The sequence below is a fragment of the Plectrocnemia conspersa genome, unplaced genomic scaffold (assembly GCF_051122295.1).
Source record: "Plectrocnemia conspersa isolate PC_06_02 unplaced genomic scaffold, ASM5112229v1 ptg000008l, whole genome shotgun sequence".
NCBI classification, from domain to species: domain Eukaryota; kingdom Metazoa; phylum Arthropoda; class Insecta; order Trichoptera; family Polycentropodidae; genus Plectrocnemia; species Plectrocnemia conspersa.
The window spans coordinates 14,535,551-14,559,083 of NW_028277172.1; the positions used below are offsets into that span (position 1 = coordinate 14,535,551).

A 23,533-nucleotide genomic window follows, 5' to 3' on the forward strand; every position below is an offset into this window, starting at 1 on the left:
GATTTTTATGTACATGTACATATATTATGCAAAGTTTTTTTTATTATTGAATAGTGACAATGATATCAATATTAAATTATACAACTCACGCGATAACACAAAAAAGGAGCCCAAGCTTGTTTAAAATTTAAAATTTTAGTATATATAATATAATAGTTTAGAAGTCAATAAATATAAGTTTTGTTATACACGGTCAGAGATTTAAATACAATTTGAGAAAGGATAAAAATCTTTATGCTTCATTAAGAGTCCTCAATTATTTTTTTTAAATATTTTTTTATCTTAAGAAGATTCTATCAGAAATTCCTGAAATTTTTAGCATTACGTAATCCGTTTTAGAGTTCATCCAGAACACGTCCAACGGTCCCGCTGCTCCGCGAAGGATTGGTCCGAGGGTTCGCCTCCACCGCGCATGCGCCAAAACTCAGACCCCCGAAGCTTTCCGCCCAACCACCCCAAAAACTTTTTACACACCAACACACAGAAACGAACGAGGGAAACCTCCACTTTTTGCCGTGTCGGGAAACGGGGTGGGACAGGGGGTAGACTCCACAGGGGGAAAAAACTTTTCCGAGCTCCTGCCACGGGCTGTAAGTAGACGAAGGCTGGATGTTATAGATAGACACAGACGAGCTTTGGATATATACACACACATATAAATATATGAGTAAATAAAGGATTTTTAATATTAAAATTATAATTAATTTCAAAACATACTAGTAATAAGTTGTTACTGAAATGAACGAAAAGTTATTCAAGCGAAAATAAACTATTGCCATTCAGACACTAAACAAAATTATTTCATGTAGTGTATACGTTGATATTGTATTCGTATTTTAAAAGCCTAAAACTGAAATATTTATTTAGAGATCATCAAGTGTTTTTCTATATCTAGATACCTTATAACTAAGGCTAAAGTATAACAAATACATATGTAGAGTTTTTTTAAAAACATGCATATGTGCTGAGCAACATTAAATTTTTAGTTTCAGTCAACGTAAAATATTTTAAAGACTTTTTTTTTAATTTATTCGTTAAATATTTTTACATTTGATAAATATTTCACAAGAATTGCTGTTTTATTATTTTTTTATAAATTTTCTTGACAATTTTTTTACCTTATGAATGTTGATAGTAAGAAGTTCATTAGCAAAGCAGTGATATTTTTTTATTCTCACTAAAATTGTTACTTAATGCAAAACAAATATCAAGGATAATTAGATTTTTTTTATTTGCACAAATAAGCTGATTCAAATAATACATATGATATTTTAGATCCAATTTAGTCTTGAAGCGTAATTTTTTTTGTATTCTGCTTATATTTTTCTAATAGACAAATAGGCAATTGATTGTAAAACGCATTTTTTTAAATTAAAACTTCTAGTGCATTTCAGTATGCGTTAGTTTAAAATATTATAATCATCACTTAAATACCTAAATTAATTATCCTTATAAATAAGAAGTTGAAACATATCTTTTTATTTAATCTCAGAGAACTTCTATTTAATTTATCCTTACACCAAGGTCTAGATTATAAATTATTATTATTATTTCTGTATTAATAATCAAATTCCAATAAAAAATCATTTCGACACACACTGGATTTTTTATTATAAAATATCATTTACCCATTTACTTTGCTGACTTTTTTTGATTCGCAATTTTATACAAAAAAATATTGAAGGCAATTTGATAGGTATTTTAACTGATGTTTTTTTAATCTATTTAGTTGCGATAGTCGTCAACTCATTTATTAGCTAAAAATTAATTTCTAAATTTTTTTTTTAATATTAAATTCACAATTGTAGTTGATTCTTTGTTTGATTAAAAGTAATAATTTTAAAACAACATTTAATATTTATAAAAATAATAGTAACACACATCTCTATAGGTAGTTTTTGTAAGATCCTCTTTAGTGCCACTATGTTGGTTCAAACTAACGTCTTAAAAACATGTGTATATATTAAAAAATATTATCTACCGTCAGTTTATACACTCAAATTGATTAATTTAGTTAAAAACTCACAAAAACGTTATTTTTGATATGATGAAAAAGTGAATAATGATTGTATAACCCTTTTAACGCAAAGCTCATCATATGATTGACTTGTCATATTAAAAAAATAGCTGTTGTTATAAATTGTAAAAATAATTTAAACTTATGTCTTTCATTATATATATTTTAATAATAAAACATTGAAACATATAAGTATTTTTTTACGTATTTTGGTTGCGCGTCTGGGTTAGCGTGCTTTCATGTGTATAAATACAAATACATGTACATATGTATACTATAAGGCTATAACTTATAAAATTTAAACATATTTTATTTACGATTTAAGTAATTTGTTTTTTCGTTTATTTCAATCGTACAAGCCCATGTTATTATATCTCTGTCGTTTTTTTCTAGAATAATTATTTTAAATTTTAATAGCATTTAAAAAGACTAGGCTCTGATGAAAAATCAATTGCACAAAGAGAACACTTACGCTAAGCAAACATTTTTTTAGTTTAAATAATAATTTGGTTAAAATTGAGGGTCAAGAGTAGAGTCTCCAATTCGAGTAATCGAGTACTCGATACTCGAGTATACTTGCCTATTTTTCAAGTACTTGATAATCGAGTATTTTGAAAATTACTCGATTAATACTCGAAATTAAAAAAATTTGAAATATTTCAGAAACAAAATTAACTTTAACTCGGTCCGGTAAAGGTTAACGTCTTGCTTTTATTTGGCGTTTATGCCCGAAGTCCCGAGTTAGAACGGTTACTATCAGGTATAATTTTTTCATAGTTCCATAGTTGCATAGTTCCGGTCGTCGGCTCTGTTAGTGGGTACGACGGAGAAATTTCTTTTGTGTTTTCTGTCTGACAGTCCCGACTTACCTAATTTATGGCAATGAACAATATGAAATATCAAAAAAAAAATTAGGTTTTATGATTATGCAGTTGTAGCGTAAAGTGTTGTAAATTGTTTATACTGATCCCTCAGCTTAAAATATAAATCAAAACAATTGTGTGTTTTAAAGGCATTTAAAGTAAAGTCAGTTCTTTGCGAACCGTTTAGCTCTAGAGTGAAAGGGATTCACCCAAATACATTTTCGAAGGATATAGATTTAAATTTTTTGCATTAATCAGAAGGATTAGAAGATTGTATATTGTTAAGAAAAAAAATCTATTCAAGAAGAATTACAAAATGCTATTTTGTCAATAGTCGAAGGAAATAAGAGAAAAGCAGAGAAGGGAATGAAAGAAGAGAACACAAAAAGAGAGTTCAAAAAATGTTATATCTATAAAAAGCGAACAGATAAATTAGAAGCCTTATCCAACGCGTTAATGACAATAAGACCAACATCAACAGCAACGAAAAGGGTTTTTTCCACAACGGGAATAATAAAACCAAAGGTTAGCAGTAATATTAAATTCGAGACACATTTTGCATTATTGTTTTTAAAAAGTATGTTCTTGAAGTTAAAATAATTGTAAAAATTAACATACCGAGTATTTTATTTATTTATTTATATGTGCACGAATTTGAATAATAGCTATTTTGGTACATTTGGTAAATACTCGAAAGTACTCGAGTACTCGAGTATTTTAAAATTTTAATATTCGATACTCGAGTAGTTGATAGTTCGAGTAATTGGAGACTCTAGTCAAGAGTGCTAATTTTTATAAATAAAATATTTTTTATTTATTAATTGATTTTTTAATTGGCTTTGTATTTAATGGATTGGTTTAAGCGCATGTTGCTACATATTTTAAATCATGTACTATTTTTTTCTGAATAAAATACCACTTTCTTAATTTTTAACATATATTTTAATAATGAATTATTTATTGGAGACGATGTAGTTATAAAAGTGGATGATGTACAAAGTGGTGCTATCAACTTCTACTAAATGGTGAAATAACAGGCAAAATATAATAAGCATCAACAAAAAGATAATTTACTATACTACCTGGAGAAAATAATAAAATTCTTAATCTGACTTTAAATCAGAAGAAGTAGTATTTTTTATACATAATTGTGATAATTATAAAAATAATTAAATTACATTTTTTTTATTATAATGTTAAAATAGATGTGGTGTATTTTTATTTATTTAAATTAAATTACGATCATAGTAACCTAGCAGGTTACCCCAATGCGGCACGATGGTGGAGTTAGAGATAGTTTCAATAAAAAAAAACTTTTCGAAAAAATGCAATTTTACACGCATAAGAAAATCTATAATGACATAAAATATAAAATCAAATATTATACCAAATATGTTACAGAATTATCCGTATAAATTTATTTTTACTGGAATTTCAGTGAAATATAATCGGAAAATACTTTCAACGGTAGATATACTATGTTTTTACTCGTTAAAATATATTTTATTTGACAGGTGCTAATGCTGTTGTTAACTGTCATTTGATTGGCGTGAAATGTGCTAAAAAGCGATGTAGTGATTTTTAATTGACAGTTGTGTAAAACCTCATTTTAAATCCTGTACATTACTACCGAAATTAATTTAAAAAAGTAGTTATAAAACTATGCATCACACACTAAGTCCAAATTGTTACATATTACATGTTCAAATACCTAATTACAACTAGTAAAATCACAATCAATTGTTTAATATATATAAACTCGCCTAATTAGTGAAATTATAGTTATACTAGTGAAAATATATCTTCACTAAAAATACACAATCACTGCAACAGTTTTTAAGCCTCCATTTGATGATTAAATCTAAAATACCTTAACAAATTGAGCAAATCCAACTTGACCCAATGAAAGTTCTAAAAGTAACTATAGCTTTTTTAACATTTAATGTCATATTTTGCTAATGTTAGGCTTGGGTTTGAACAGAAAATAAACCTGTTGCAACTGTTAATGTTAGCTAGTTAGTAAAATTAGAACAAAACATAATAAAAAATAATATGTTTTATAGTAAATGACTGTGAATTTAACAATAAAACAAATCTAGATATAGAGCTAGATATTCAACGCAGTACGAATAACATCTTGATTGTTTGTTTGCTGAGTCAAAATTTTGCGTATTTTCATCAAAAGTACATACCTGTTCTCTCTCAACACAAACCAAAGATTGTGTTGTATCGGCAGAATGATAGATTAGTCCTGCCGGCCGACATTAGTACAATTAATTCGTTCTAACCTAATAAGCAAACACCAGTCTTACCCTCGTCTGGTCAGTCTCTCTCTCGGCTCTTGCGTCGATGCATCATACTATCCCGTTTGGTTGTTCACGGTTGATATGAAAGGTGGGCACAGAAATGCTTAGCTAATAGATAAGTACAACTAGGGCAGGGGTTTCGGGTTCGGGTCCAGTTTGTTAAATCAAACAGACCAACAGGCGATTAATCATTTATTTCGCGCAAGGACTTGGCCGGGCCGACCCTTGGATCGGGGTCGATTTGCTAATTTGTCGGCGGAGGGCATTGACTAAATAATGAGATTTAAGTTTATTTAACACATGCATATATTAGTTAAGGTAGTTTCTAACCTTTAGAACAATTTTAAGAGATTTTAATTTGATACTCCTAGAGACAAATGTGGCAATTAAAAAGTTTGCTTAGAAAACATCACATGAATTTAAAATTGAAGCATTATGTACGTTACTTTATTACAAACTAAAGCAATGATTAAGAATATTGCTAATCATATTATTTTTTAAAATATTTAAATAACTATCACAATCGGTTAAATGCATTTCCTCCGAGATTGCCTCAACTTCAATTGAACAAACCAAAGTTATTGTAAAATTTGTATACCATTACTTCTTTACTCAAGACTGTAAAAATATCCAGTTATTCATATGACGTCACAACCTTATGGTTTAGATATCTCAACTCCGTGGCCGACTGCCAAATCTTAATGTTGCCAGTAGTGTTGCTAATGGCGTCGTTAATTAGGGGCAAAAAGGCGCTTACTTTTCACCCCCTGCATATCGATCATTGTATCCTTTTATAGTACACGGTGACCATATACCTAGGGACCAGGGACCGTCTTGGAATGGTGTCCGGAAGGGGTTGGACTACATCAGGGGACTGTGCATGTGCTGCTCCTGAGGATTCCGTGGGAGGACTTTCGGCAATTATTTATGCGACAAGTCTCCCTTCTTGCCAGCCGCCTGCTTCGGACCCATGTGCGACATATGCTAGTGCTATATCTTTAAAACTATCGATACTTGGGCGAAACGGGGTGCGGTTGTTATTATGTCGGTTTAGACCAAAAGGGGATGGTTATTATCAAAACGTCATTTGTCTATGAATCAATGTGGGTATTAAATTGAAGTATTGAAGTATTAACGAAGCAATGTTTTTGAAATGAAAGCAATCTTCCCACTTCATAAATAAGTATGTTGAAAATAAATGATCAAAAGATACGAACCATCTTTATAAATATAATATCTTATTTTATTTAGATCTCATTCACAGTTTATGGACAAAATTGCCAGAATACAATTTATAATTTAAAATTATTATACGAAAAATATTCTAAATGTTAAGTTTTCACCAAGATGACAACACTTCAGTTGTTGTTAAGGTTTTGGTATAAAGAAGTATATTTACAATTCGTCCGGTGATCTTTTTTAGAGGATAAACTGCTTTTGGATTTGCTTTTGTAATGAAATGGCTGAAATTTTAAGCCAAGAGAAGCATACTACTGTTGTCCTTGTTGGTCATTTTGATGTTAAAATTAAAATGCCATTCGTTGTCATTGATAAACCTATACATAAAAACTCATTTTAATATGCGTTTAAAAATCTAAGAACTTTATAGATAACGTGTATCATAAATCATTACTAAGTGTCAGTAACTCGTTCCCATGCTCAATTTTATATTTTCATATAATAATTGTTAATTACTATTATAATTATAATTTTTGTTGATCACTGTTTCAAGTTCTTTGTAAGTATATTTTTATTATTCTGACATATGCACATTGATTACACCCTAAAAATGATTTACACTGTTTACGTGTGTATTTAACAATCCTTTGATTAAGAAGCGCCCGGTATCATAACGCAATTTTTCCATTAGCCGAGTGCAGGCGCCAATCTCAGCGGCGGCGCAAGATTTATGAAGGCAATTGACAAAGTAGCAAATGGACCATTAGAAATCGGGATATGGAGTCGCCCCCGTGTTGTTGCAGTCGCCGTCTTTCTACAGGGGCGAGCTTGAGTTACGGTCCTGCACATTTTGATCTACGACCGACCAATTACGCCATTGTTTTATGGAAATCGTTAACGTTGATTACTCAATAACAGAGCCTTCTTATTGCTCATAAGCGCGCCAGAAAATGTATTACATCGTAATGGTTTATCGTCAGTTGGACGAATAGATTGGAACAACTAATCTAATTATCGAGTACTTGTCGATCATGTTGGGCTACCAATGTTCCATATGTATAAACGACGAAATATTTTAGTAATATAAAATATCATTAAATATCATATAATTATAACAAAAACTTAGCTTAATGGAATATTTTATTTGATTCAAAATTTTGTCTCCATGAAAATGAATTAAACGATTTAAAGTTTATCATAAAATAGGTAATATTATGATAAGTGTTTCTATGAGATTTCTCTACAGTCTACACCATTGAAAAATTATTTACAAAACGGTACACTTTCTATAAAAGTTCATGACATTTTGTATAATAATAATTTAAGCTTTGATAAGGGCAATAATTATATCAAAAATACATTAATTCTTATGTAACACATACAGTCATAATTAAACAATAAAATATATTTAGACTATAGTGTATATTATTTCTTATAAATTGTGAGACCAGAACTAGTGATTACTATATAATTTCAATTCTGATCAATTATCGCAATTTAAGTTTTCATAGGTTTTCCTAATCTCACTAATAAATATCGTGATGAAAAATTAAAATAAACTGAACTAATTTGTGCACAGTGACATCAATTGGTTATTGTAATGATTATTTATAATTTAAAAAAAAATCACCAATTTACAGACTCTGATTTCAGTTTGGTGTTTCACTGCAAATTTAGTATATGTTCCCATTGTAACTTATTGGTCCAACGTCCCTCACAATAAAAGATCAACAATAAATATATTTAATAAAAAAAATATTTGAACGGTTTTTTTATTTTTGTGATCCGAATATCTATTATTGTAAAGTGAATTTAATTTTTACCGAATACGACGTTAAATTTTAGCAAATTGTTTCTGCTTTTTTGTATTAGCTGTAAAACCAATGATTTTTTTAGTTATCGTATGATAATTCTCAGAGAGAAATAACCTTTTTTTACAACGTAATGTTGGTCGATATTATTTAAATGTACTTATTTATATTATTGGATATGGTAAAACAATATTATTATTAAAATTGATTTAGTGGATTTTAGTTTATAAATATTTAAAATTAAATATTTTTTTAAATTAAAATATGTATAAATTATAAATTGAATTTCTATGCGTATAAGTATATTGATAAAAAAACATTTTTTATGTTCATTCGATTATTTTTTTGTGTTTTATTATTATTTTTGTATTAGATCATGTGTTATAAAAATAGTATATTTCAATGTTTAATTATATTTCAAAGCTTTTAATAAATCTACATTACTTATATATACTCATTATGGATTATTTAATTAAAAATATAAATAAAGCATAAAATAGTTGGTATTTATGATGCATACTTCAGGAGATACTTCAACAATGTAGTCACACTTTGTATTACACATTGTTGTCTAACACAATAAATTCGTGATCGATAATGTTAAAACATTATTATTATTACTATTATTTAGAATATTACAAAGAGATTTCTATCCGAAAGAATTTAGACATACATATGTATGTATATATAAGATATATATATTATTTTATTATTATTCAATGTTTTTTTTTGACAAATATTTATTTAATTGTCTTACCGTACTGACCGATTTCTAGTTATAAGCTTAGGAACCAATTATTTGCAAAAAGTTTCGAATTTATAAATAATATTCCTATTTATAATATAAATATTTTTAGACGTGAATTTGTTTCATATTTATTTTCCGAAAAAATACAAAAAAGTTAGTTTTATGCATAACAAATTCATCTGTAATCAAGATCTTCCATCCCAAACATCCTTTTCTAAATTCATTTTTTTCATTAAACTTTTTTATTACGTTTAAATCACTATTCATAAGTATGACTAATAATTAATACAAACAATTTATTAATTATATGTTCTTTTAATAACGAAAGAAACTATTCTGTATCAAAGTTGGTTTCAAAGATTTTTTAACAATTAAGTAAAAATCTAATGACAAGCTTTCCAAAAACCTAAAGGTAAGTAATACTTAAAAACTATCAATTGTGAAATTTAATTAGTTAATTATAAGTTAAGGTTAAATGTACCACGTTTTTTTAATAATATATTAAACAGAGAAAAATCATCCATCTATTTTGTATTTAAATAACTCGAATCTGAATGATAATCACAACACAAACTTACTCTTAATGTTGAAATATCATGCTGCGAATGAATACGGATTCACTTAAGCTTTTATAAATTACGTTAAAGATAATATTTATAATTCCATTTAAATGACTTGACCAATGTTAACAATTTTTGCTTGCTAGCTAATGCTTCTCTCATATTCAATTGTATGTTAAAATGGAACAAATCTTGTTTTGACCGTACAATTTTAACCGTTAGAATATTTTTAATGCCATTTATTCCATAATTATTTTAGGTAAAAAATCACATTATTGTGTATTTGTCAATTTAGTTATCAACAAGACAATTTCATAGTCTGTCTGTTATTAACAATCAACAGTTTGAAGAATTTTTAAAATTGTGTCAAAATTGGAGCAATTAATCGGGTTTAGAGTTAAAATAATTACTCTTGGTTAACTTAAAAAAAAAATTGGAACGATACAGAGAAGATTAGCATGGCCCCTGTGCAAGGATAACACGCAAAATTACTCTTAGTTAAGATCGAGTGATACTGAGAATGTGCTTATATGATGGTCAAAAAACTAGCATTGTTTTAATCAGTTAATATATGATCAAGAAATAAACGTAAACACCTCAGGGAATAGAGTTTATGCAGTCGTACCTGCTAAACACTGTTAATGACCAAAGAAATTAATATAATGCGCATGAAATACGCCAATATACACAAATACTGAACTGTGTTTGATTTGAGGAAAAGTGTTTAAAAAAATATGTTTAAGAAATATGTTCTGTAGCAATATAGTTAAAGATACAGCGAAAAATGTTTCTAGGAAACTGCGAAATCCAGAGGAAGATAATCTGGGGGTGCTTCTTATGTTCCGGAATGGAAAGTATCTACTTTAACGACGGATTATAATGAATTATATATCTGTGATCATTTTTTTTGTTTATCTCTTTATTGGAAAACTCGATAATTTAAATTTAGACCGCAACTTTATAGCTGTTTATGTATTTTGACTTAAACGTTAGTGCTTTATATTATTTTTATTATCATTAATTTAGTGGAGGTGCTATTAAATACAATAGATAAATATTTTTTTCTGGATGTATGTGGATAATAGTGTATGAATGTTAAAAAATGTTATTGAATGCGATATAACTGGGTACAAAACGTCAACACAGGTGATACTATATTTTATTTTATTATAATTTTCTATTTATTTCTATGGCAAACTCTCTCTTCTTTCAACACAATTATGCCATCCAAGTAAGACATTCAGCTTCTCGATCTTATTATGATTCGTCCGTTTATCACGACGTATCGCCCCCGCGAGGATTCGACTCGGGTCCCGGAAAAAAAGAAAAACCAACACCCTCAACCGTTGTTTTCTCGATCCATTCTCTCCGAGCGAACACCTAATAACCATTTGAAGGATGTCCATCCCCCCAGGTCCTGATTAACACCGACTATCCGAGGGTTGTTTTTAAAGCCGTGTTTATTCTGAAAGCTGCGGATGTAAAGGAGGAAGCGCTAGGTCGAGGGGGGCCCATCATCTTTATTATTCTTTTATTGCTCAATTGTTTTCGCCCGCTCTTCCGCATTGATTGCCTTTGTTTGCGAGACCCTTATATTGATTGATTGTCATTGTAAATATGAAGCGTGATCATAAAATTATTAGATTCTACTTAAATTTTAGTTTAATGCAATATAAAATTACTAGCTGTCGGTACCTCACTATCGTGAGGTACCGATAGCTAGCGAGTGTGCGAATACCGGACCCTCAACTTTTTGGGTTTTAAATATAATTTTTGCTTCGTTCTGATTTTTTAAAATATTTTTCAAAATTTAATGGTTCAAATTGGACATTACTATTTAGGATTTTTAATGATAGACAAAATAGTTCAATCTATAAAAAAGTACTTAACATTTTCAATTCATTTGAAAATAGGTTTACAACTTGACTAAATATTTCCAGAAGAAAACATTTTATATTATTTATTAGATTTACAACGTTAGATTTTATCGTTATATTGAAACTTAGATATTTAATGATAAATCTAAATATTGTATATCATTTATGAATAGGTTTAAAACTTGGCTAGATAATAATAAATTAAAAATTGTACTATGAAATTTCAATACAGCGAAGCTCACGAAACCAATAAATAAATTTTGGTGTACTGAAAATTCGTTATATTGAATGTAAGGAAGATCATATATTTTTATTTTATTTTAAATTACTATATTACTACAGCATCAAAATAACCTCTTATAAGGTTGACAGATCGTTTTTTGTCTTTGTTTATGGAAAATGTACGAAACACAATAAAATTTGTGAAAAAAATGTTTTATAAAAAAAGTTTGAGGGTCAGCGAAACACCTGTAAATATTGCTTTTGAACACATCTGTCACACACCAAGTCAAAAACGAACTGAATGTGGAGAAATATTGTGTAAAGTTGCAACGTCATTCTTAAATTCGGATCAAAATATTTCGTTATACTGAGATTAGTCTTCGTTATAATGAAAACATTTTGTATGCAAGTTTTTAGGGGACAAATTAAAGATTCGTTATACTGGGAATTTTGTTATTTCGGTATTCGTTACAAAGATATTTCGTTGTATTATTTTTTTAAATAGGTTTGTAACTTTACTAAATATTAATAAAACAAAAAATATCAAAATGTTTTCAACATAAAAAATATTATTGAAACGTAACATTTTGTATCATTTAAAAGTAGGTTTACAGTTTAATAAATAATAATAATAAATAGCATCGGCTACACATCCGCTCAAAAATATTACTGATATGAAAAAATATTTTGTTACACCTTACTAACGCAACAACACAATCGATCATATATAGTTGGTGCAATGCGAGTGATTATAAGTCATTGATTGTGTTTTAGCGTATTTTAGGTGTTTGAGTGCCAGTTTCAACGCTGCATAACACATTTTTATCATAAATTTAAATTTTCGTAATAAAAAAGTTTTTTGGTGACACCATAAGTTACTTTATAATTTAAAAAAAAGAATTCTATGTTTTATGTGTAAATATAAGTCAGTTTTTAATTACATTTACTAATTATAAAGAAACAATAAACTAAAAATATCAAGCACCTAATCTGTTACTTTAGACCAAAAGTGCGTTTTAAAAATATTAATAATTTTGAAACCTTTGTCTTTTTTGATTAAAAAATATTTTGATTTACATCTTTTTTAAAGTAAATGTTTTTCTGCGCAGCATTATATATTTTAATAATTAATGAGTGTAAAAAGTTTTTACTATATTTAAAATTAATAATGAACTAATGATATTTAAAATCTATAATAAATGATTGATATTTAAAATCCATAATAAAATTCAAAATATTTTTAATGTTGAAAAAAATATTTTGAATAAATCTTGAAATTTTATTCTGAAACTTTTAATTTAAAAAATATTTAAATTAGTGTTATACATTTTTGTGTAGTTTAGTTTCAAAGGCGTCAGTAAGATGGATTTTTGCAATACTGTGCGCTTAGTATTTGGTTGGTAATGAATAGTACTTATTTTGAAACTTTGCCCCTTTTTGTTTAAAATATTTTTTAAAGCAAAGTTTTAAAAATTCTCTAAAAACTAAAACTTTAAATTGCCAACGTTCGCCAAAATTTAGGTACATATTTTTTCTGTATAGAGAAGTTAATACATATCCACATTATTTATATTATATTTTAAATCTGTAAACTAAAAAAATATTTTAAAAAACATTTTTTTTTGTATTTGATGATTTTTATACATATTTTAATAAATTTTATACAATTTAAATCGTTAAAATAAATTTCGCTCGTTAAAATCAATTTCGCTCGTTAAAATCAATTTAGTTCGTTCTCAAGCGCGGGACTTCCCAAATTTGCTTTGACAGTTCACATCTGGCGAGCGCTCGTCTACCCGCTGCGAAATATGTTATAATCGCGGCATTTTTGTTAGAAAGTGACAATTGAAGATGATTCAAGTGATGCAGCATTTGAAATTATAGACAAAACTATAAATTGCGGGTGTGCCAGTAAGTGTTTAGTTATAAATGAATAATATAACACGGTTATTCTAACAAAATTACTATTGACTTTCCAGGATCTAATATTAAAAGACAAACAGCGGTGATTTGGCAATTAAATGTATACATACCGAAGTTAATTAAACATATTACAATGCTAGTAATAATAAAAAATATATGACATATTGTGACAATTTTGTAGAAGATGAAAAGATGCCAATCTACGTGTTTAATCCTCTACAGTACATCCATCAATTGTGTTCTTTGGTTGTCGTTTAAATTTAATTTATGGATTATATTAGTAGTAATAATGTGTTCAATGTTTACTCTTGATAGGAGTCTTATTGTTTTTTAATTATTTTTCAGAAGCAATGATGGAACAATTTGATGACCTATATGGCTACAACGTAGAATTGGTATATATAAACAAAGAGTTAATCTTCTCATGTTGAAGTCACTGTCAGCAAGTATTATCTTTTTATAAAGAACATACTACATAAGTTTGATGTAACTGAATACTTTAATTTGGCTATTCAGAAAGAGGAATGATGGCACAGAACAAAAATTGTACCTATTTTGCCACATCGGAATTAAAAATAACCCACTCTTAGATATTTTGGCTATCGATTATTCCAGGTATGCAATCACATATTAATAATCATTGTAAAATGTCGTTTATTAGATAACATCCAAGAAACTACACATTTATAAGCTGTCCGACAGCGCCGATTTGATCGACATTAACTTTCAATCCTCACATACTAAGGATATATTACACGTTCATGTTTAAAACATAACTGGTTAATTTAAAATTCTTAAAATCTAACGTATATGTGTATTAAATCGGAAAGCAATGATAATGTTTATGTAATATAAAAGAAAAACTCACTTTCCGGCCTCGGAGCCCGGCGACGGGATTTCAAAATTTGAAGATTTCATTACAAAGATTGTTTTATGATTGTTTATCTAATTTAATCAATGTATTCTTTTTATCCTAAACACATTATGTATATATTTAATTTTCATAGTTATAACACACCTAGTTAATTTGCAATCCGATTATTTATAAAAGCAAAAACTCACTTTTAGGCCTCGGAGCCCGTCGCCGGGAATTCAAAATTTGAAAATTTCATTTCGAAGATTATTTTATGATTGTTTATCTAGTTTAATCAATGTATTCTTCTAATCCTCAACACACTATGTATATATTTAATTTTTATTCAGTCAAATGACGAATTAATGAAAATTATTGTCGCGTAGCAAAATTTTATTATTAAATAATAACTATTTAAAAGTGTTGTCACGGTACTGTCTATTTGAATTTGAATGCTTATTTTTCATTGGTCGAAGCTATTTGAATATTTGAATGCTTATTTTTGATTGGTCGAAACAACAGAACGCATTACCGGCGGCTCGAAAATCAATCGGAACAAATTCAATTTTAATTTTTATTATTATTTATTATTATAATTAAATATATTTCCTTTGTTTACGTGTATTGTTACACACCGTTAATACAAAGCGATACGATTTACAGAGTAGATAATTGAACGGAGAATGTTTCGTTTAAAGTTATGCGCGTCCGGAAGCGACGGCGGAAGCGGATTAGAACAATTATATATAAGATGTCAAATTACTTGCTGCCATAGCGGCCCTGAAACTGATACTCCACATCGAGAGAGCTAATAAGTAATATCATCGATAACACAATAGCGTGTTATATAAATTTACCACTATCGCAGTTTACAAACAATTATTTTTTATCGCCCCATCCAATCGTTTTTTATTCGAGACACGTTTTTATTGCCGAAATGTATTACTTCTATTTTTTCGTTTTTTCCATTCTCTATCTATATCCAAGGTGAATTTTGCATCAATCCATTAAAAGGCGGTGGCAAGCGCGAGTCAGGAGACGTATAAAGAGAAATTGAGGAGATAAATCAGGAGAGCTGTTTGTTGTTTGTCTCAGGACCCGTCGGTACCTTGGGGACCTGATGGCGATTATCGGAGGGAGACCCCTTTGATTTTTTCCTATATATATCTAACTCAGTTTGGATAGTAGTAAAATATTTTCCAACTATGTTATTTTAACATTTTAAATTTAAAATATAACTGTATTAGATATTACCATTAATTACATCAAGTTAAAATAAAATGCATTTTACCATATTATATTTTTAGATTAAAAAATATGTCAAACATAAGCAAAGAAACCTAAATCAATGCTTTATTATGAGGTAAACACTTTTGATATTTATTAATTAGGTATTGAGACACCAGACTAAAATCAAAGTCTGCAAACCTGAGTCATTTATATTATGTTAATTATAAACTATACTTTCATATTATATATGGAAAAATGCACGTTCTAACTCTATTTTATTTTAAATAATAATCATGATATGTATCTGTGACCTAATCTGTTATGATCGAAAGAAGTTTTAGTTAAATACTAATTACTTTTTGATATTTTGATCTTACAGATACGACAGAAATTAAAAAAAATATAAGGGGCCATATGGTATTCGAATCCAGGTCTTTCAGGTATAAGTCATCGACATATACCACTGATCTATCGTGCTTGTATAAGAACAATTTTATTTTGGTAAACTGAGAAGATCGTTAGAGAATCTAAAGAGATGGTTACCTAAATTTTAATATCAAAGGAGCAAAATTAAAGTTAGTGAATGTAGAACGAGACGGGCAATAACCGTGTTACGGATCCAATAAAGCCTGCCAAAGAATAGAATAGTATGCCATGAGATATCTGTGAAAAGATTACATTATCAGTTTCAGACATTGTTAGAGAAGAACCAAGAGCGACACAGAAACCAAACAGAATCCAAGAGTTTGACTCATAATTTAAGTCAACCAGTGACATCATAGTTAAAAAATCATTAATTAAAAAATGTCTGAAAATTAAAAAGTCTCTTAATGTTATGTAGCGAAGTCTGATTTCATCGATGTACCGCGCGTACTTACGTCTAATCAAATGACGCATTTCGATATCGTTCAGATGACGCGTTCACATATTTTTGTATAATTGAGCTATAACAACACGTGATCAATATACCTAATAACATATGCATGTGAATCAATGCCTTCGTCGAAGTTTGAACCGCACGTCATTTGACCGCGGCGACAGGTTCGGACCGCGGGTTCTAGCTAATACGGAACGCTCTTTGTTAATTCATGTCGGTAGTTTTGTCGTGCCGTGCTCACATGTCGCCACCTCCTTTTGTCCCTCGTCGTGACGAGTAGCCAACTTTGTTTGGACGTGCGGTGACGTCGCGAGCGTGTCGGACGCCCCGGGACGCATGAATTTTGTATATGACCCAAACCCTCTCTTATAGATAACCTAATATCTGTCGCGCTGCAGCTGTTTGCTAAGCCGAAACCGATGACTGACAGCCCAACGGAGCGGAGCGGAGCTCAACTCGCTCTCCTCTTTATTTAACTTGATCTTTTAATGGATTAACCGCGATACATTATTACGAGAGAAATTCAAATTTAAACAATAAATATTTTTATTTTATAATTTATTTGGCAAAAGTAGACAGATTTTTAAGGATTATTTATTTTTAATTTGATGATAAGATAAAGCAGCTTGTCAAAACATATATAAATGGTAAATTAATTAATAGTACGGGCTTTTAGAAAAAGCTTTCGACACGGTATAGCACGATGGTTTGATATACAAACTATACACATATAAGACCCCCGACTATTTGCTATGCTGAATACGCTCACGCCTGAGAAGTAAAAGCCATGTTGTTGAAATAAATAATGAACACTCGAAACCGAGTAAAATTCTACCCGTAATTAGTCAGGGAAATTTTCTCAAGTCATTTCTCTTTATCTTGTATAATAACGATATCCTAAAAGTATATAGTATTTATAGTTTTAAGCCGCTAATAAATTACAAATATCCTAATAAATATTTTGCGACATGAAAAGTTAAATTTAACCAGAATAAAACAGAGTTAATTATTTTTTATGATACATAGACAAACTTTGCTACCACCTATTCAAAATCAACAGGTCAGTAACGTAAAACGCAAATTCAGCGGTAAATACCCGGGTTTACACCTAGTCTCCAAGATTATACTTAATAAACACATTTTGGAACTTCGCTTGCTGCCATTGCGGCACTCAGACATTTAAGATTATGCACGCTTATACACAAAAAAATAATTAGACCCATCCTGAAATATGTCTGTCCAGTGTAGAGTAACACATATAATATTATTTTTTTAAAATTGAAAGTTATTTTAAATAAAGCTGTAGAAATAAATACATTTTTTACTGATCTTAAAAAAATATAATTGCCTTCAAATCCCAATAATCAAAGATGTCATTTTAATACCAAACACTACTGTAAAAATATTTTGCGTAGTCACACTAACGCACTAATCTCGTGTTTACTTTATACATTTAAATATAGGCGCAAATTAACTTACAATTTAAATATATGCCAAAGCATATATTTATGTAGAGGCTGAAGAACACATAGCAATGGTTTCAAATCTTCAGCTAAGTGTACTTAAATTAGCACTTTAAACATTTATATTTTACATTTAAATTGTAAACGTTGATTTTAGTTATTACCCTTTTAATTATAACCACTAATGCTTACTTTATATACATATTCTCATTTTATTGTAGGTAATAAAAACAATATAAACATTAAAATGGTTATAAACTAGTAGCAAGTATGTTTGTAAAATAAATTGAATTATTATTTTGTCATTAGAAAAACTGAATAAATTTACGTACTAACATAAACCGAAACAGTTAAATATTATTAATTTTTAATTTTTAAATCACGCTATTTGTTGCTGAATTGTTTATATTTCAATTACAAGCATTATTTTTATAAAAAAATATTCATATTAAATATTTTACAAACAAAGGATATTGATTGTGTCTGCATTATAAGCTAAGGAAATATGTATTTATAAATAATTTAAAAATATATAGAAATATGTGTATGTATCAAAATTCATTATTTACGTTTGTACTTAGGGCTGTTATATATATTTGGTTTTTCATTTAATTCAGTAGAAGAAATACAGCTATTTAAAATCTTATTAGGTTCCAAAAATAAATACAATATATAACGAAAGCATTCACAAAAAAATACGTAACAAATAAAAAATGTAAGCTTTTACGCAATACAATGAAATACCAAAATCGAACAAGAACTTAACACATATAACGCCATAAAATAATACTTTTATCCTTCTCTGTGTATATACACAGAGAAGATTTAAATAGAATTATTTTTTATATATAATATTTCATAATATTTATTTATGTAATTTAAGTTATTTTAAGCTTATCATATTATTTGTGATAATTGCATAAATATAGGTATTTTATTATGTAAAAAGATATTGTAAAACATAAACAATTACCTCAATTGCTTATTTTTTTAAACTTAAATATATTGCTATTACAATTAAACTATAAACAAACAATTAAGACTATTAAGACTAAATTAAACATTTTAAAAATATGCAGTAATAATATTAAATACGCATATACTTTGATTTACACGGTTTCGCTTTAATGTGGTCAAGAAAATTCTGTTGACTCTTAGCGAGATTTAAAAATCATTTGCGGGTAAAATCAAAAAAATTTCAAAGATTTAAAAAAAACGCAAAAATTAGTAACAGATTATTTCGTATGGATAATCCAGAAGAATCTATAGCTTAATATGACGCTGATAATAATTTTAAACTGATTCTAAGGAAACAACAGGTTAAATTAGAACACAGCAGCACAAAAAAAAATATTAAAATTGTTAAGTAATTTTTTCGAGTACATGTTGTTATTGTGAAGTAATAATAATTAAGAGCTTTATCACACTGATTTTTTTAAATTAATATACGAGAATGTTCATATGTACCTACATAAAGTTGTATGTGCTCGCTTTACGCGATTTATTTGTAGCCTCCCTCCCAATTTTGTATAGAGTTCTAAATTTCGAAAATATGTGCTTAAGTTTTTATAATGCAATACGTGAAACATCGATTTAAAATATTTTTTTATATCTACAGATCCTGACTGTCGTTGTTTGAATTCTGACACGCTAGTTAAGTCTTAAATTTTTACTCCTAATGAACATGCATCAAATTAAAAAAAACATGAGAGCAATTGTCCGCGAGAGCAATAGTCCCTGAGGGCAATTTTCCCGAGAGCAAATGTTCGTTTACCACTTTGAATATGTCTCTTGAGTATGACAAACTTGTTGCTGAAAAAATAAGTTTATTTATAGTATTTATCCCCTTCACTTCTATACTTATTTATAGTATATATTTTATCAATATTAAAAATATAATAAGAAATAAAATATTCTGAGCTCAAAGGGGACATTATTTTTAAGCAGTTTTATTTTGATTTTAAAAGTTGTAATGCTGCGAACAGCTTAAATACCAGTTGTTATTTTCCCAGAAGTACAACGGTAAGACTGTTGTTATATCGCAAAATAAGAATAGGTTATACAATAATTCTTTGCGCTTTGATTCCTAATATTAATATTTCGTCCTTATGATTATAGTTACCATAACGATTATTAATATTGTAATTAAATATTTTATATTTTTTTTCTATACAGTTTTCTTGCAGCACGCAGTATTTAATACCAAGGCCCTTATCAGGTATTTTCTAAAAAAAATATTTTAGTCGCAACTGCAGCAACTCACGCGACACTTTCATCCTTCATTTTCCTTCAAGAAAATATCCCTTTCAACGAATCAACAAGTCGTAGTTCATCCCACACTCTAATCAATCATCATCAGCGCATTGAAGAAAAGCGATGGGGCGAGTAATGAGCCCAATTCCACCAAGAATCACATCAGCTTCATGTCTTTCGCGGCTTTTCAGCGACAAATGTCGCGGCATTAGGAGGCATCCGCTTGGAAACATCCGGATGGGTTTCCATCCGCCACAAAAGGATAGTACCTATGTATGATAGATAGACGGAACCCCACCCCGAGAAAGAGAGATGCACACACACCCCGCAGTCAAGATAAATCGTCGGCATATATCAAATATTTCCTCTCGGCTGTGAGAATTTTTGAGATGCTGTGTCAAACGATTTCACAGGTGATTACGCTGAAAAGGAGACACAATGGGGTTGGCGAGGAGGTCTCTAATGACGCGTCAAATTGCGTCGAACCTTAGCCTTAAATTGACTGTTTTTCCGGCGGGCACATTCCAACGATTCTTAAATGTGTTTTGAGAGGAGAAATAATATACTACGATGACATAGTGCGATCGAAAAGTTACTGGACTGGATTAAAATATTTAATATATATTTGTATTATTATTTTAATTCATTTCCATAGAGGTGAAGATTGCTTCTGGATTTAAAGCAATCATGAATCGTCTAGCTTTTCTTTTTGGCAGAAATGCATCAGGAGAATTGTTGATTTTTCAATCAAAAAATCATTGTCATAAGCGGTTATTCTACAAGAAATTAACCAATTTTTTGATGAAGTAATCTTACGGCTTGGATGACAAAAAAATGATTTATGGACTGGTTTAAAACTTTTTCTGTCAAATAATAAAAATATATTGCGAGGATATTGTAGTTAAACCTCGAGCTCTTTTGGTGTTGGGCAATGCGTTGGAAAATTATTTGAAACTTAAGACTCTCTTCAGAGATTTTCCCGTTGATGTGGTTTTTCAATCTCCGAATACCCCTTCCATCTTACAGTCTATGGAACAAGGCATAGTCTAAACTTGATTTTAGCCTAATATGATAATGTCATTTATTTCCCATAGTACCGTCTTTTTCCGAAAATAAGACACTGTCTTACTTTCTTTTTTGGTCCAAAATACGCGCTTGGGCTTATTTTCGGGGGAGGGCAAAAATAAAAGTATATTTATATATTTTTATTTAATATTTATTTATTTTACACAGAATACAGAAATTTAAATTTATTCAATTACAGTCATGTCATCTTCTTCTGGAACATCGTCATAAATGATCAAATTCTGAAGTCTGTTCTGATTTTCTTCCAAATTCATTTCCTGTTGAATCATTGGTCCGAATCTCTCATGTCTTGCAATATAGCTATCGTTAAATGAATACTTCTTGTCTAAGTAGCCTGTTCGTAGTGCATTGGAAACACAAACAATTTTGTCCCATGAATTTTTTACCCAATTCACAACTTCTTGTAAGCCTGGTTTTACAAAATTACCTCGATGATTTCTCACCATTCTGTTTTCAATATATTCATTGATTTCCATCCGCAAATGATCCTTGAATGGCTTGTTTATTGCAATGTCAAGTGTCTGGAGGTAAGCAGTCATTCCTGCCGGAATCATTATTTGATCGATCTTCCTCTCAGCAAGAAAGTTTTTCATGTCTTTAGCGCGGTGTGTACTGGCTGAATCCCAAACTAGTAAACCTCTATTTTGACCCCTCAACAGTGGTGGCAGCATAAAATCAACCCACTTTCTTATAACTGCTTGGGTGCACCAGGCTTTTTCACTTTCAATGACATAAATTCCTGAAATGCGTTTAATCTGGTCTTTTTTACCTTTAGTGATTAAAAATGGCGATACTTTCTTGCCATCTAGACGAATCGCCAAAATACAGGTAACACGTGCACTATCGTAACCGGTAGAAGGAACGTAAATTGACGAGGAAGCCTTGTGGTGAACCGTCGTTTGAACTCCTTGGCCTAGGAATACCGCGGTCTCATCCATAGCAAGCATGTTGGAGAGTTGGTATTTCGAAAAATCGATGCCATCAACAAAAAGCTTAAACGCAAGTGCACGTTTAACAACTTCATTGTCTTCCAGCTTAAACATTGTTGTTGATCTCCTTAGAGACAGTTCATGTCGTTGAAGGAAGTTGTCCATCCAGTGTGACGATGCTTTAAATTCTTCTGTGGATATATCAAATTCAATTGCTGTTTCAAGAGCAAACTTTTGAATATCAGCCCTGCGCACAACCAAAGCCATTGCTCTCCTGTCGGCAATCCATTCCCAGATGCATTCTTCCAACTCAGAAAATAACGGCTGCCGACCTGATCCAACTCTGCGTTTTTTCTCATTTCCTTGGCCCACCAGTTGACACAGGTTATCGTAGTCTGCACGCCATTTGCGAACCATACGGAGATCCAGCATCTTCTCTTTACAGAAGGTTACAAGATTTACACCCCTGGAGTCTTCCGCGATTCCCTTTTTGTACTCGACGGAATAGCTCTTTCGTTTTGTACTCATTTTAACTGAGGATAAAAATTATTCACTTTATAAAAAATAAAATTACGTATGAGGAAATAATCAGACTTACAAGACTGAAATGAACAAGTGTTATACCTGCACTGTCGCACAATGCATACTGCTGCTTTAGTTGTATTTTTAAGATAAATTCATAGAATTAATTTTGACACGTGCTGGTGCATTGCTTGAAATGAACTGTAGAGGTAAACAATGAATTTCTCGGAATATTTTGTTTCAAACATTTCTCTGAAATACGAGTAGGTATTAGGGCAGCTAAACATACTTAATAAATCAACAGCATTTTTTAACGATTTTTTTTTCACATTATTTTAACTAGGGCTTATTTTCGGGGGAGGGCTTATATTCCAAAAACTCCTGAAAATCACGCTAGGGCTTATTTTCGGAGGATGTCTTATTTTCGGAAAAAGACGGTATTTAAAATATTTTTAAAAAATATTGCAACATACCATTATAATGATATGTATGCGCTAAAATAAACATGAATATCTCATTACAGAGAAATATCCGCTGATGAGCAGTTGGAATGCAGCTTGAGTTTCTATCCAACAAGAAACTTTTACCAACCTTTGAGCTGTCTGTGAAAGAAGCGGAAAATTCTCTGAAAATATATAATACACACACAGATATAGTACACATTTAAAAGGACGCCCGCGGGCCGCAACAAACGAAAATATGATTTCCACAGCCCCCGCAAAACTTTTGCCCCGGGCGAATGTTTTCATCGAATTTCCACAGCGCAGGGACGCATCGTCGCGGGACTGCAACGAGCAACAGACAATCAAAACTT

At 29.8% G+C, this 23,533-nt stretch overlaps 1 protein-coding gene, 1 long non-coding RNA gene and 1 other non-coding gene across 3 annotated transcripts in view; 2 read left to right on the forward strand and 1 right to left on the reverse strand.

Moving 5' to 3' along the window:
- The window catches only part of LOC148233092 (uncharacterized), a 535,519-nt gene that overhangs the window by 265,844 nt on the left and 246,142 nt on the right, over positions 1 to 23,533 (reverse strand). The gene's annotated exons all lie outside the window — the stretch shown is intronic.
- LOC148233094 (U6 spliceosomal RNA) lies at positions 9,889 to 9,984 on the forward strand. The gene has a single exon (XR_015810560.1). It is a non-coding gene; the product is annotated as a U6 spliceosomal RNA (small nuclear RNA).
- Positions 12,958 to 15,110, forward strand: LOC148233095 (uncharacterized). The gene is made up of 3 exons (XR_015810428.1): positions 12,958 to 13,494; positions 13,563 to 13,952; positions 14,023 to 15,110. It is a non-coding gene; the product is annotated as an uncharacterized LOC148233095 (long non-coding RNA).